The following is a 15,916-nucleotide window of genomic DNA, read 5'->3' on the forward strand; positions in this document are numbered from 1 at the left end:
GACTGAAAAGACCCTGTTGGCATTGAGCCAGGGTCGAGATTCTGCAGAATTGTACTGTCAAAAATTCCGAAAGTGGGCGGTCCTTACTACCTGGAATGATATTGCCTTGGCAGCTCTCTTTCGGAAGGGTTTGTCAGAAGCCGTAAAAGATACTATGGTGGGATTTCCTGTTCCCTCTGGTCTTGACGATTCTGTCATTAGCCATTCAGGTTGATCGGCGTTTACGTGAACGCAGGACTGTACGAGAGGTGTTGCCACCTGTTGAACAAGTGTCTGAACCTATGCAATGCGATAGGGTTTTGTCCAGGGAGCAACGTCAGGAGTTCAGAAGGCGTAATAAGCTGTGTTTTTTTGTGGAGATGCCTCGCATATTATTTCTGTCTGTCCTAAACGAGAGAAACGTTTTGTACACACGTTTTCTGTGGGTGGTGTTCAACCTAAGTTTCTTCTGGCAATTACTCTGATCTGCTCCCTGTCCACATTTTCCGCCAAGGCTTTTGTGGATTCAGGAGCAGCCCTGAACCTAATGGACTTGGATTTTGCTAAACATTGTGGATTAACTATGACACCTCTGCGGACGCCTATCCCTTTGAGGGGGATTGATGCTACTCCTTTGGCGAAAAAAATAAACCTCAGTTTTGGACCCAGGTGGTAATGCGGGTCGCCCCAGACCATCAAGAAAATGGCAGATTTTTGGTGTTGCATAATTTGCATGATACCATTGTTCTGGGGTTTCCCTGGTTGCAAATTCATAATCCAGTTTTGGATTGGAAATCTGTGTCTGTGGTGAGTTGGGGTTGTCGGTGTGCCCTTAGTGAGGCTCCGGTTTTTTCCACCTCTCCTCAGTCACATGATGTTCCTGACTATTTGGCGGACTTTTATGATGTATTGAGAATGAGTCTGCGTCTTTGCCTCCTCATAGGAGTTATGACTAGAGTTGAGCGAAACGAGTCGAAAAAATCAAAAGTCGCCGACTTTTGGCAAAGTCGGGTTTCATGAAACGAAACCCGACCCTAGGATGAGGTCGGCCACGCGGTCGGCGACTTACGCGCCAAAGTCGCATTTCAAAAGTTTGTTTTGCGCTCTTTTTCAGCCAATCAGGATCCACGGACACTGTGGGCAACGTGATGACATAGGCACGGGTCACCACCATCTTTCAGAAGGGCATGCAAGTGATTGGCTTGCTTTGGTGGGCGTCACAGGGGGTATAAAAGGGCGTGCACGCCGACCGCCATCTTACTTCTGCCGATCTTAGTATAGGGAGAGGTTGCTGCTGATTCTGTAGAGAGAGCGTTAGGCAGGGAAGAAGACAAAAAAACTGCTTCTGCTGCTAGCGATTTGGCCTGCACAACACACCAGTCACTGTGTGTGCAGTGCAAGGGGAGGCTATATAGTGGTGTATCAGTGGTGTTGGTTGTTGGGCTGCCTTCTAAGGCTTCCTGACATTCCTGCATTGCTGTTTACCCACTGCTCCGCAAACTGCTTTTTTAAAAGCAATCCCAATTTTTTTTTTTGTCCTGCTGAGAAGACAAAAAAACTGCTTCTGCTGCTAGCAATTTGGCCTGCACAACACACCAGTCACTGTGTGTGCAGTGCAAGGGGAGGCTATATAGTGGTGTATCAGTGGTGTTGGTTGTTGGGCTGCCTTCTAAGGCTTCCTGACATTCCTGCATTGCTGTTTACCCACTGCTCTGCAAACTGCTTTTTTAAAAGCAATCCAATCTCCCTTATCCTCTAGTCACTTTTGTCACAGCTGTGCCATCGAGCCTGTCACATAGCGCTCAGATATTCATTGGGCCTCACACAATCCAAAAGTGTCCAGTGTCCAAAAGTGTGTGCAGAGATTCAAAATCTCCCTTATCCTCTAGTCACTTTGGTCACAGCTGTGCCATCGAGCCTGTCACATAGCGCTCAGATATCAGTGGGCCTCACACAATCCAAAAGTGTCCAGTGTCCAAAAGTGTGTGCAGAGATTCAAAATCTCCCTTATCCTCTAGTCACTTTGGTCACAGCTGTGCCATCGAGCCTGTCACATAGCGCTCACATATCAGTGGGCCTCACACAATCCAAAAGTGTCCATCCAGTGTCCAAAAGTGTGTGCAGAGATTCAAAATCTCCCTTATCCTCTAGTCACTTTGGTCACAGCTGTGCCATCGAGCCTGTCACATAGCGCTCAGATATCAGTGGGCCTCACACAATCCAAAAGTGTCCAGTGTCCAAAAGTGTGTGCAGAGATTCAAAATCTCCCTTATCCTCTAGTCACTTTGGTCACAGCTGTGCCATCGAGCCTGTCACATAGCGCTCAGATATCAGTGGGCCTCACACAATCCAAAACTGTCCACAAGTGTCTGCAGAAATTCAAAATCTCCCTTATCCTCTAGTCACTTTGGTCACAGCTGTGCCATCGAGCCTGTCACATAGCGCTCAGATATCAGTGGGCCTCACACAATCCAAAAGTGTCCATCCAGTGTCCAAAAGTGTGTGCAGAGATTCAAAATCTCCCTTATCCTCTAGTCACTTTGGTCACAGCTGTGCCATCGAGCCTGTCACATAGCGCTCAGATATCAGTGGGCCTCACACAATCCAAAAGTGTCCAGTGTCCACAAGTGTCTACAGAAATTCAAAATCTCCCCTGTCCTATAGACACCTTGTACCTTGTTTTACATTACTATATAGTTTGTTGGATTTTGTCTACATTTCTACCAAAAATGAGGAAGGCTGGTGGAAGAGGCAGTGGAATTGGGCGGGGGTTGGCAGCTGGTAATGATGGTGTTGGTGGTGGATCTGATGGTAGTGGCAAGAGCAAAATAGGACCGAATGCAGGAGGTGCTGACCCTGCGTCATCGTCTGGCTACATAAGGCCTCGAACGCTTAGTTTTCTAGGAGTTGGCAAACCGCTTTTAAAGCCAGAGCATCAGGAAAAAGTTTTGTCTTACATTGCTGACTCAGCCTCCAGCTCTATCGCTTCTTCTTCTTCAGTTGTAAAAAGTAAAAGCACTGAGTCATCATTGGAGGCTCATGTTCATGAACCACACCTTTCCTTGTGTCCTTCACCCCAACCAAGATTGAAGGATGAAGCAGGCCATACTACTGATTACTCCATGGAGCTGTTTTCACATACCATGCCTGGATTATCAAGTGAAATGGTGAATTACCCAGGCCAAGATGAATCTGACATGGAGTGCACTGATGCACAGCCGCTGATGGATGATTCTGCTGGTACATTCACTCAGAGCACTACATTGTCCTCGCAGTGTACAGAGCCAGATTCTGACCCTGATGAGACTCTGGTGCCCCTTCCCGCACACTATACCACCATACACGGTGACACAGAGGAAGGTGCACATGACATAGAAGAGGAGGTGATGGATGACCCAGTTGTTGACCCAGATTGGCATCCATTGGGGGAAGAGGGTGCTGCTTCCAATAGCTCAGATGAGGAGCATCCACAGCAGACATCGACATCGCAACAGCTGTTATCTGGCAGGCCCGGAGCACTCCAAAGACAGGTTCCAAACATCAAAAGAGTTGCTGGACAGCTTGTCCAGAGGGTCAAAAGATCACAGCGTGCTAGGCCGCAAAATGTCTGCCAAAGTAGGAAGAGTGCAGTGTGGCACTTTGTTGAACAAAATCCTCATGATCAGGCCAAGGTTATCTGTAAGAAGTGCGCAAAGACCTTTAGCCGAGGGAAAAATCTGAAAAATTTGAATACCAGTTGCATGCTTAGACATTTAACCAGCATGCACTTGCAAGCGTGGACACAACACCAAACCTCAAGTGCCACATGTGCAACTGATCACAACGAAGGTAGTCAGCAACGCTACATTGTTTCCCCCACTGTAAGCCCACCGGTTAGCACAGCAGCAAATGTTGAGGTGTCGCTGCAAGACCACAGCAGTCAGGGAATCCCACTGTTATATCAACGAAAGACTGATTCTAGGCCATCAGAAAGAACACCAACTCCATCACCATCATCAACCCTCACTCAGTCCGCCCTGTCCACCGCTACTTCCACCATATGCAGCTCTCAAGTCCAGCTCACCCTCCCAGACACTATGAGTAGGTCAAGAAAGTACTCAGTCTCTCATCCGCGTACACTGGGTTTGAACGCCCACATTGCCAAACTAATCTCGTTTGAGATGATGCCCTTTCGGTTGGTGGAAAGCATAGCTTTCCGCGAACTCATGGCCTATGCAGTACCACGCTATGACCTACCCAGTCGCCACTTCTTCTCTCGCAAAGCCATCCCAGCCCTCCACCATCATGTGAAAGACCGCATTGTCCATGCACTCAAGCAGTCAGTGAGCGGAAAGGTGCACCTCACAACTGATGCATGGTCCAGTCGGCATGGCCAGGGCCATTACGTGTCCATCACTGCGCACTGGGTTAATGTGGTGGATGCAGGGTCCACAGGGGACAGCGGTGGTGGGACAGTGCTGCCTAGCCCACGGTATAGGAAACAGTTGGCTGTAGGCGTTCGACCCTCCTCCTCCTCCTCCTCCTCCAGAAGCGAAAGCTCGTCCACAGAGCACAGTCGTACGAGCACTCCATCTGCAGCTGCCACTGTTGCACACGATGTGTCCCCCTATCGAGCAGCTAGTGGAAAGCGTCAGCAGGCTGTGTTGCAAATTATGTGTTTGGGCGACAGACACACCGCCGAGGTGCTGGCCGAGTACTTGAAGCGACAAACTGAGTCATGGCTGGGCAGTGTACATCTTGAGGCAGGCAAGGTAGTTAGTGATAACGGCCGTAATTTTGTGGCAGCCATAGCCCTTTCAAAACTCAGCCACATACCTTGCTTGGCTCACACCTTGAACCTGGTGGTGCAGTGCTTCCTCAAAAATTATCCGGAGTTAACAGCCCTGCTCCAGAAGGTGCGAAGACTGTGCGCGCACATCCGCCGGTCGCCTGTACACTCCGTTCGTATGCAGAAGCTGCAGCGATTGCTCCACCTTCCCAACCACCGCCTCATTATCGACATTGCAACAAGGTGGAACTCCACCCTGCACATGGTGGAGCGGCTGTGCCAGCAGAGGCAGGCCATAATGCATTTGTGGGAGGATACACGGCCAGGCACTTTGAGAGCAGACATGGAGTTGACAGGTGTGCAGTGGTCGAAGCTGAAAGACCTTTGTAAAGTCCTTCAGTGTTTTGAGGAATGCACACGGCTGGTAAGCGCAGACGACGCCATCCTAAGCATGAGCATCCCACTTATGCGTCTGCTCATGCAAACTTTGACGCACCTTAAGGAGCAGGCGTCTGCAGCCAATGTTGATGAGGAGGAAGAGGAGGAGGGAATCCTTGATGACATGCAGCCATTGTCTGCTCAGGGACCTCTCCTGGACGAGGTGGAGGAAGAAGAGGAGGAGGAGGATGATGATGGGGATGATTACATAGGGGAGGAGGATGCATCTCGTGGGGCAAGTGAAAATGTTGGCGTGGCAAGGTCTGGTACAGGGTTTGTGCGTGACTGGAGGGATGTGGATTTGCCAGAAAGTGCTCCTCCACCCAGCACTCGCAGTGCATCATTGACACCGGGAACATTGGCCCACATGTCAGATTATGCCTTGTGGATCCTAAAAAGGGACCCCCGCATTGCCAGAATGATGAACGATGACGACTACTGGTTGGCCAGCATCCTGGATCCACGCTATAAAGGCAAATTACAAAACATCATGCCACAGGAGAACCTTGACCTAATATTGGCTAATAAACAAGCAACTCTGGTAAATCGGTTGCTTGAGGCATTCCCAGCACACAGCAGCGGTGATGGTTCTCACACGAGCCGTACGGGCCGGGGGGCAGCTTGGCAGAGGTGTTCGTGGTGCACACAGCAGAAGTGGCGTTGGAGACAGGGGTTTCATGACAATGTTGTGGACTGATTTTTCAAATACCGCTCACACAACTGGTAATACTGCATCGATGGAAAGTGACAGGAGACAGCAGTTGTCAACTATGGTTACAAACTACTTTTCCTCCCATATCGATGTTCTCCCACACAGGTCATTCCCCTTTGACTATTGGGCCGCTAAACTGGACACCTGGCCTGAATTGGCCCAATATGCCTTACAGGAGCTCGCTTGCCCAGCTGCAAGTGTGCTATCGGAAAGAGTCTTCAGTGCAGCTGGATCAATCCTGACAGAAAAAAGGACCCGTCTGTCAACCCAAAATGTGGATGATCTAACCTTCATTAAAATGAACCACGCATGGGTTTCCAAGGATTTTGTCCCACCTTCCCCTGATGACACATAGGGTGACAGAAAAATGGCTTGCTTTGGTCCACCTCTTCCTGGTACTTCACCTATTTCGCCTTTTGCATCAGCTGAATGTCCAACATCAACATATGCCACTTTCTAAAACTCCCTAACTGTGCTGCCTCCCCCCCCATGGCCGGGGTCACCACCTAGTGCACTACACCGTGCGAGTGCCGTTGCCCTGGACAGGTGGGTAGGCCGACTCTTGGGCGCGGGCACTGGCACAGGGTCCCTCATAGTGCAATCAAGTGTCTCTGACGGTGGTGGTGCACACCCACCGTCAGACACACCGCTGTACTATGAGGGGCCCAGTGCCAGTACCGACGCCCACGAGTGGGCCCCCCTTGCTTGGGCAGGGCCCCAGCATTTGCAATCTTTACCTCTCCCTGCTCCTCCGCTGTGTAATCTGGGCCGTCAAATCCATACTGTGCCTGACACCGTCTGAGCCTGCCTCCTGATGTATAGACATATATTTTGAATGTGTACGCTATCCATACATGTTATCCGGGGATACGGTACCCTTTCTAACCTTTGTGCAATCACGTGCAATCCATACTGGGCCTAACACCGTCTGAGCCTGCCTCCTGAGACATATATTTTGAATATGTACGCTATCCATACATGTTATCTGGGGATACGGTACCCTTTCTAACCTTTGTGCAATCACGTGCAATCCATACTGGGCCTAACACCGTCTGAGCCTGCCTCCTGAGACATATATTTTGAATGTGTACGCTATCCATACATGTTATCTGGGGATACGGTACCCTTTCTAACCTTTGTGCAATCACGTGCAATCCATACTGGGCCTAACACCGTCTGAGCCTGCCTCCTGAGACATATATTTTGAATGTGTACGCTATCCATACATGTTATCCGGGGATACGGTACCCTTTCTAACCTTTGTGCAATCACGTGCAATCCATACTGGGCCTAACACCGTCTGAGCCTGCCTCCTGAGACATATATTTTGAATGTGTACGCTATCCATACATGTTATCTGGGGATACGGTACCCTTTCTAACCTTTGTGCAATCACGTGCAATCCATACTGGGCCTAACACCGTCTGAGCTTGCCTCCTGAGACATATATTTTGAATGTGTACGCTATCCATACATGTTATCTGGGGATACGGTACCCTTTCTAACCTTTGTGCAATCACGTGCAATCCATACTGGGCCTAACACCGTCTGAGCCTGCCTCCTGAGACATATATTTTGAATGTGTACGCTATCCATACATGTTATCCGGGGATACGGTACCCTTTCTAACCTTTGTGCAATCACGTGCAATCCATACTGGGCCTAACACCGTCTGAGCCTGCCTCCTGAGACATATATTTTGAATGTGTACGCTATCCATACATGTTATCTGGGGATACGGTACCCTTTCTAACCTTTGTGCAATCACGTGCAATCCATACTGGGCCTAACACCGTCTGAGAATGATAGATGGGGCCCAACATACACTGGAACATTCCAAAGGTGGACATCAGACACTGGAGCAGCATTTACAGGGCCCATTATACACTAGAGCATTAGAAATGGGGCCCATTATGTTTGGAGCATTATTTGGGCCCATAAGACAGTAGAGCTTCATCCATGGGGACCAACATATACTGTAGCATTATGTGGAGCTCATCATATGCTGTTTCAAACATTATATGGGACCAATGATTCTGTATGGAGAAATAGATGAGCCTCGTCATGAGATGTAAAAAGTGAGGTATTTTTCATTGTACTATACCGCTATTTCTCTGCCGTATCGGAGCATGATGATTTGTGGTATGTGTTAAAGGGACGCTCTTTCGCCCAGGGCACATGAAAACCTGGAGCCAGCCCTCCCCCCCCACAGTCTGTAGCCAAATAACCCCCATTTTTCAGTGCGTAACTTGTATTATGAAGTTAATTAAGGTTGACAAGCTTAAGTAAGAAGAATTGATGCTTTTGGCATTCAAATGGGCACTGTTGGTGTGTTTCCTGTCCTCCTCTCACTGCCGACTTTTATTCCCCATTGACTTACATTGGGTTTCGTGTTTCGGGACGACCCCGACTTTTCCCTATAATCGGACGATCTTGCTCGACCCGACTTTTGGAAAAGTCGGGTTTCACGAAACGAAACGCGACCCTAAAAAACCAAAAGTCGCTCAACTCTAGTTATGACTGTGCCCGGGGTGTAAATTTCCCAAGGGTCGGCTCTTCAATTTATCTGTACCCGAGCACGAGGCTATGCGATCCTATATTAAGGAGGAGTTGGAGAAGGGTCATATTAGACCATCCTCTTCACCATTAGGTGCTGGTTTTTTTTTCGTGGCCAAAAAGGATGGTTCATTAAGGCCTTGTATTGATTATCGTGCCCTCAACAAAATTACTATTAAATATCAGTATCCGTTACCCCTGATTTCGGATCTATTCTCCAGAGTTAAAGGTGCTTGCTGGTTTACCAAGCTTGACCTCAGGGGGGCGTATAATCTTATCCACATTAAGCATTTGCATGAATGGAAGATGGCGTTTAATACTCCAGAGGGACATTTTGAGTACCTGGTGATGCCTTTTGGGCTCACTAATGCCCCTTCTGTCTTCCACTGCTTCATGAACAACATTTTCCGAGACTTTGCGGATAAATTTTTGATTATCTACCTGGATGATATTTTGATCTTCTCCAAGGATTGGGATTCTCATGTGGAACATGTTCGGACTGTGTTCCGGATCTTGAGGGAGAATTCCCTGTATGTCAAGGGATCGAAATGCCTTTTTGGGGTACAGAGGATTTCATTTTTGGGATTTATTTTGTCTCCGTCAACTATTGAAATGGACCCGGCCAAGGTACAGGCCATTTATGATTGGGTTCAGCCCACTTCTTTGAAGGCCCTTCAGAAGTTTTTGGGTTTTGCTAATTTTTATCTGAAATTTATAGCAAAATTTTCTAGTATTGCCAAGCCATTGACTGATCTGACTAAGAAGGGTGCTGATGTGTTGAATTGGTCTCCAGAGGCTGTTTCTTCCTTTCAGGAGCTGAAGCGAAGATTCACTTCTGCCCCGGTTTTGCGGCAACCTGATGTCTCACTCCCGTTCCAGGTAGAGGTGGACGCTTCTGAGATTGGTGCAGGAGCTGTTTTGTCCCAAAAGGATCCTGTAACATCTAAAATGAATCCCTGTGCTTTCTTTTCCCGAAAGTTCTCCCCATCTGAACGTAACTATGATGTGGGGAATCGGGAACTGTTAGCCATGAAATGGGCATTTGAGGAGTGGAGACATTGGTTGGAGGGAGCTAAACATCAAGTCGTGGTCCTCACTGACCACAAGAATTTGATTTACCTGGAGTCGGCCAAACGCTTGAACCCTAGACAGGCTAGATGGGCCTTGTTTTTTACACGTTTTGATTTTGTGGTCTCTTTTCTTCCTGGCACTAAGAATGTCAAGGCTGACGCTCTTTCTTGGAGCTTCTTGGCTGATTCTCCTGTGGTGACCAAGCCTGCTACCATCTTAGGCGAAGGGGTAGTTCTTTCTGCCATCTCGCCCGATTTGAGACGTGCTCTGGAAGAGTTCCAGGAGGACAAACCTGAGCGTTGTCCCAGTGCAAAGTTGTATGTTCCTGACCAGTGGAAGAAGAGAGTGATGTCTGAAGTTCATTGCTCTGCATTGGCTTGTCATCCAGGTATTTTTGGTACTAGAGATCTGATGAGTCGGTCTTTTTGGTGGCCCGCCTTGTCTCGTGATGTCAGGAATTTTGTGCAGTCCTGTGGGACTTGCTCCCGGTCTAAACCTTGTTCTCGCTCTAGTGGGTTGTTGATGCCTTTGCCGGTCCCCAGGAGGCCATGGACCCATATTTCAATGGATTTCATCTCTGATATGCCTGTCTCTCAGAGAATGACTGTTATTTGGGTGATTTGTGATAGGTTCTCTAAGATGGTTCATCTTGTACCACTCCCTAAGTTGCCATCTTCTTCTGAGTTGGTGCCCCTGTTTTTGCAACAGGTGGTTCACTTGCACGGGATTCCTGAGAACATTGTATCTGACAGAGGAGTTCAGTTTGTGTCTAGATTTTGGAGGACTTTCTGTTCCAAGCTGGGAATTCAGTTGTCCTTCTCCTCTGCTTTTCACCCTCAGACCAATGGGCAGACGGAGGGAACAAACCAGACCTTGGAGTCGTATTTGAGATGTTTTATTTCCGCTGATCAGGATGATTGGGTTTCATTTTTGCCCTTGGCCGAATTTGCTTTAAATAATAGAGCTAGTTCTGCCACTTTGATGTCACCTTTTTTTTGTAACGTTGGGTTTCATCCTCGATTTTCTTCAGGCAGGTGGAGCCTTCTGACTGTCCAGGTGTTGACACTGTGGTGGAGAGAATGCACCAGATCTGGGACCAAGTGGTGGATAAGTTATCTCTCTCCCAGGAAAAGGCCCAGCGGTTTTCCAACCGACATAGGACCATTGGTCCCCGGTTTAAGGTGGGTGATATGGTTTGGTTATCATCAAAAAATATCGCTATGAAGGTAGCTTCTCCTAAGTTTAAGCCTAGATTTATTGAACCTTACAAGATTTTGGAGATCATTAATCCGGTCTCTTTAAGGTTGGCTCTTCCTGTCACATTTAAAATCCATAATGTGTTTCATAAGTCCTTGTTGAAGAGGTTTGTTGAACCAGTAGTTCCTGGGGTGGCACCTCCGGACCCTGTATTGGTTGAAGGTAACATGGAATATGAGGTAGAGAAGATACTGGATTCCCGTCTGGCTAGACGGAGACTCCAGTATTTGGTTAAGTGGAAGGGTTATGGTCAGGAGGATAATTCCTGGGTCTCTGCCTCTGATATTCATGCCAAAAGATTGGTGCATGCCTTTCATCGGGCTCACCCTGATCGCCCTGGTGGCGTGGATGAGGGTTCGGTGACCCCTCCTCAAGGGGGAGGTACTGTTATGAGTTCATTTTCCCCTTCAACATTGAAGTCTGATGAACTCCCTCTTCTGGTGAAGGAAGGTAGTGAGGCTGATTACCAAACACTTGAGCTGGTAGAGGATGACTGGGTGACGGGAATTGCTGACTGGATATAAGGCAGCCGACGCCCTTCTGCCTCGCTGGTGATTTCTCTGAGGGATTCTAGGAGACCAGTCTGATTCCTGCTCCTCAAAAAGCTAAGTTTTCTGCCTTGCTTTTTGCATTTGTGTTTTGGTTTTATTTTGCCTTGCTTTTCTGGATTCTGCGATTCCCTGCTGGGGTGAGCTGAATTCCTTTGTGTCTTTTTGCTCTGTCTTCAGAAAATACCTGAGTACTGACATAGTCTTTTTGAAGCCTAGCGTCTTCAGGGCCTTTTTCCCTGTCAGTCTGTTGGCTCTTGTTTTTATAGGGTTTTTGGCGGATTGCAGACAGCAGCTTTTCTATCCTGTCCTATCTAGTTAGCTTGGGCCCCATCATTTGCTCAGTCTATCTTTCTATCTGTGTTAGTGTTTTTTCTTCTTGCTTCACCATCATTATATGTTGGGAGCTGCCTATTGCTTTGGGGTCTGCTCTGGGGCAGTTTAGATTTCCCTTTCTGTCTTTAGGCTATGTAGTTTTCCGGCTGTGATCGAGGGGTCTAGGGCACCGTAGAAACCCCCCACGGCTACTGCTAGTTGTTGTTGATAGGTTCAGGGGTCTGCAATCCGATAGCTGCCAACTTCTCTGGTTTTCTGGACTTAGCTAGCATTTCTGTTTTTGCCTCCTACGGTGACTCGTTCATAACAGGCAGCCGTGGCTCCAGCGGGGTCCATGGCCTGGTTATGCTGTTACGGTGTTACTGATACAAAAGAGGAAAGTAAAGGTTTACCCGGAAGTGGACCCTCTGGGTCACGGCTCCAGAGCACCCGAGGGCGAGCGCCCAGGTGAGGACCACCCCCTATACAGGAAGCGTTAGGGACAGATCCCCAGGGGATAGAACCGCAACAGCTGGAACCAAATGGGCGACTGGGGCAATAGACGGGTAAGGAGGCACAGACGTATCCGAATAGTAGGACACCGGGACACACAGAGACGTAGCAAGGCACCGGACCGGAGAGCAAGGGGAGACAAGGACTGGAGGCTGCAATAGAGAAGAAGCACGATGATTTACAAGGCAAGAGGGAAGGCAAGCAACAGGAAGGTAACGGTGATCGATGAGAAGGCGGCAGGAACAAGACAGGGAAGATGAAGGAAGCAGGGAGGTACGGAACGCAGAGCACAGAGGGCAATGACAGAGACGATGCAGGCAGAGGACAAGGACGAGGAACACGGAGGCAAAAAGCACAGCGCAGACAGAGGCAAAGGAGAAGGGGCCTGAGAACACAGTGAACGCCGCACATGACAGCGTCACCGCATTTGATAACCAGGTGTCTTACCTGTCCAGACGCTGAGCATATGTAGCGGTGGGCGCCATCATGTTGGGCGCGGGGCCAGCGAATCACACTACCCAGGAGGCTGCACGCCGGGTGTCAAGCAGTGTGCAGGTGCCCGACGCCGAGGGAGCCGGAGGACGGGCGCGGGGACGCGCCGAAAAGCAGGAGTGCGCCGGGAGGAGAGCGCAGCGAGGTAAGCAGAGACTGGACCCGTGACGCCCAATAGAGATTACACCTCAATGTAACAGGCTGAAATTGGATGGTGTATGACAAGGTGGAGGGTGTCTATAGGATTGGTGAGAACTTGAATCTCACTATAGATTTGAAGATGCTGAACTATTGTCTCAGGCCCAGTAGAGATTACACCTCAATGTAACAGGCTGAAATTGGATGGTGTATGACAAGGTGGAGGGTGTCTATAGGATTGGTGAGATTTTGAATCTCACTATAGATTTGAGGATGCAGAACTATTGTCTCAGGCCCATGAGAGATTAAAACACCTCAATGTAACAGGCTGAAATTGGATGGTGTATGACAAGGTGGAGGGTGTCTATAGGATTGGTGAGAATTTGAATCTCACTATAGATTTGAGGACGCAGAACTATTGTCTCAGGCCCAGGAGAGATTACACCTCAATGTAACAGGCTGAACTTGGATGGTGTATGACACTGTTCAGATGTTCAGGTTTTAAATACATTAGATAGGGACTGCTTCAATACGGGTTACCTTGACGCGGTGAAGCAGCTTGGTATACATTTTTTTGCAAAAAAAGTATCGACTAAATACCCTGTATTTGTTATCCAGCACTTGCTGATTACTGTCATATATTTTACTGCAGAGTATTTTTGCAAATCAGTTTTCTTGTTGTGTCTCAGTTAGTGGGTGGTGTGAACGTTGTCTTACTGACTTGTTCACATTTGTGCATGTCACATGTGTTTTCAATCACTGACAAATGTACAGTATATATATTTATATATAGATTGTATATATGTTTTCATGAATATTTGAGGCTATTGACTCATTATATGTCCATTTTGCAAGCCGGCGAGAAAATCTCGCCGTACGGATGCCATACGGATGTCACATGGATGCTTAGTTGCGAGAAAATTGCATCCTCCCATTGAAAACGGATGACATATGGATCACTGTTCAGGGAACATTTCTGTGTTTTTTGTCCGTAAAAAATGGACTGTATTTTTATACGTTAAGTGTGACTCGGGCCTAATATGCCTGCCCTTTATAGTGGCAAGTTTTTCTTCAACCTAATGCATAAAATTACATCATTTAGACTAAGGATTTTATTTTAGGCTAGGTATAGGGATTTTAGCAGTAGTATTAATTTTTTTATAACTGAATTTTTTTATTAAAGCTTTTCTAAAAGCAGAAAGACATTGAAATGTAGTCTTTACTAGAATAATTAGCACAGGAATAAACATTGTCATTTCAATGCCTTATTGGATGTTGTATAAAAGAACATATAAATCATTCCTTTAAAGTTTCATTCATTCATTCTTTCATCCATCTATCTTTTTATTGTTAGTGCCTACCTGGTAAATACAACTATAATGATGCCAGTGTGAACCTAGCCTTAGGCACTGCACTGAAATGTGCTATTATACTTTGGGCCACTAGATGGCGACTATTATTATGATAAGATTTCGTATTTTGAGCTATTAAAAAAAGCAATTGCAAAATTACCTAAATGGTTGAGTCTCTGCGAACTAATTAGTGCATAGTGGGGCAATGGGTGGGCTGCTGAATGGCATTGTCTTATTGTGAAGGTTGTGTCCCAGATTCAGGATATGCTCGCTCTAGACCTTGTTTGGGATTGGTTTTGTTTTGTATTGACACCTGGCTCTACTCTCACTAGGTGTGTATTCGTGCTGCTTGATAATAAAGCCCCTATAGATTAGTTGTGAGATGGAGGTAAGGTACTACAACACACTGTTGGCGTCCATGGAGAATATTGATTTACTAAATAGTGATCAGATTTCAAAGCTCTCGGTGCTCTAATGATTACATGTATTTATTGGAAAACATGAAAATGTTTATGTGTCTTGTTATGACCAGTATACATGGACTCACATGGGGCCATATGGCTTTCTGCACATTGGGGCTCACTAGTTCTATTCTTAGAAGCAGAAATCTGAGGATTCTCAATAAAGTGGTCTAAAATTGGGGAATGTGTGTATATATACGTATATCTATATATATTGTATAAACATAGATAGATAGATAGATAGATATGGGATAGATAGGTAGATAGATAGATAGATAGATAGATATGGGATAGATAGATAGATAGATAGATAGATAGATGTGGGATATATATATAGATAGATAGAGAATAGATATATAGATAGATAGATAATAGATAGATATGGGATAGATAGATAGATAGGTAGATAGATAGATAGATATGGGATAGATAGATAGATAGATAGATAGATAGATAGATAGATAGATAGATGTGGGATATATATATAGATAGATAGAGAATAGATATATAGATAGATAGATAATAGATAGATATGGGATAGATAGATAGATAGATAGATAGATAGATAGACATGGGATAGATAGATAGATAGATAGATAGATAGATAGATAGGTAGATAGATAGATAGATATGGGATAGATAGATAGATAGATAGATGTGGGATATATATATATATATACAGTGCCTACAAGTAGTATTCAACCCCCTGCAGATTTAGCAGGTTTACACATTCGGAATTAACTTGGCATTGTGACATTTGGACTGTAGATCAGCCTGGAAGTGTGAAATGCACTGCAGCAAAAAAGAATGTTATTTCTTTGTTTAATTTTTTTTTAAATTGTGAAAAGTTTATTCAGAGGGTCATTTATTATTCAACCCCTCAAACCACCAGAATTCTGTTTGGTTCCCCTAAAGTATTAAGAAGTATTTCAGGCACAAAGAACAATGAGCTTCACATGTTTGGATTAATTATCTCTTTTTCCAGCCTTTTCTGACTATTTAAGACCCTCCCCAAACTTGTGAACAGCACTCATACATGGTCAACATGGGAAAGACAAAGGAGCATTCCAAGGCCATCAGAGACAAGATCGTGGAGGGTCACAAGGCTGGCAAGGGGTACAAAACCCTTTCCAAGGAGTTGGGCCTACCTGTCTCCACTGTTGGGAGCATCATCCGGAAGTGGAAGGCTTATGGAACTACTGTTAGCCTTCCACGGCCTGGACAGCCTTTGAAAGTTTCCTCCCGTGCCGAGGCCAGGCTTGTCCAAAGAGTCAAGGCTAACCCAAGGACAACAAGGAAGGAGCTCCGGGAAGATC

Source organism: Dendrobates tinctorius, unplaced genomic scaffold (genome assembly GCF_039654945.1).
Source record: "Dendrobates tinctorius isolate UK_male_01 unplaced genomic scaffold, ASM3965494v1 ptg000035l, whole genome shotgun sequence".
Lineage (NCBI taxonomy): Eukaryota > Metazoa > Chordata > Amphibia > Anura > Dendrobatidae > Dendrobates > Dendrobates tinctorius.